The 996-nt window shown below is 54.9% G+C and overlaps 1 protein-coding gene across 1 annotated transcript in view; it reads left to right on the top strand.

Moving 5' to 3' along the window:
• The first annotated feature begins 756 nt into the window (after nucleotides 1–756).
• Nucleotides 757–996, top strand: part of Zbtb17 (zinc finger and BTB domain containing 17) — a 22,152-nt gene continuing 21,912 nt past the window's right edge. The window contains exon 1 of the mRNA XM_013022226.1: nucleotides 757–866. The gene's annotated coding sequence lies outside the window, so the exon portion shown is untranslated. The remainder of the gene's footprint in view (nucleotides 867–996) is intronic.

Below are 996 nucleotides of genomic sequence, written 5' to 3'. Positions count from 1 at the left end.
GAACTGAATTTCTAGATAAGCATATAAGCCTAGCTGATGAGGCAAATTCTTGTTTCTAGAAGAATTCCAAGAATGGGGAAAGAATGATAGAATCAGAAATGCAGTAAAATCGTTGACTCCAAAGAAGATCTTCAAAGCCAGGTGTGGTGCTCCCACCTGGAATTTTAGCTACTGAGGACCTGAGGATCTTGGTTCCAAGCTAGCTCAGGTGGACAAACCCAAGAGACTCTATCTCCAGAACCACCAAAAATCCAGTAGTGGAGTTTGGCTCAGGGGGTAAAGCACCAGCCTTGAGTGGAATAAAGCTATAGAAGAGTGCCCAGGCCCTGAGTTCAAGCCCCAGGACCAACACACACACACACACACTTTAGGGTAAAGATTATTTAACGATTGGTGTAAATATGACCAAGTATGCAATGAACTTCGGGCTGGGCCAGGCCATGGTAAGCATTGAACAAACACGTGGAAGCTGTTACTGTTCTAGTTGGGACAGGAAACCAAGGCAGGATTATAACGGGGACAATTCTAAGAATAGAAATACTGTAAGCAGAACTTTCCCCCCTCTTTGGCGGTTCTGCGGTTTGAACTCAGGACCACGCTCTCCCTAGGTAGGCGCTCCACCACTTGGGCCACGCCCCCAGCCTAGAAGGTTGAACTTTTGGATAGCCAAGCGCATGCGCCAATCTGCTGTGGCACGCCGGGCGCGAGCTCTGCGCATGCGCCGGAAGTCGCAGCTGGGAAGCCGGCGAGGTCGGTTCCGCCCGACTCTAACATGGCGGCGCCCTTTGTCTGCTCTGAAGTGCTGTCGCCGGCCTTCTCGCGGCCCTGATGCACCTCCCTCTGCGGCCGGGTTCGGGACATGGCAGGTGAGGGTCGGCCAGCTCCGCGGTCCGGCGGAGTCGCGGGGGCCGGGACTGAGGCGCCGGAGGATGGGGCGCGACGGGACGCCGTGGACGGTTGTGTGGGGGAGGGGAGGGAGGTGGAACGGGACCGGAA

The sequence above is a fragment of the Dipodomys ordii genome, unplaced genomic scaffold, assembly GCF_000151885.1.
Source record: "Dipodomys ordii isolate 6190 unplaced genomic scaffold, Dord_2.0 Scaffold61, whole genome shotgun sequence".
Lineage (NCBI taxonomy): Eukaryota > Metazoa > Chordata > Mammalia > Rodentia > Heteromyidae > Dipodomys > Dipodomys ordii.
Note: the sequence above shows the minus strand (reverse complement) of the source record. Positions and strands in the feature narration are given on the sequence as shown.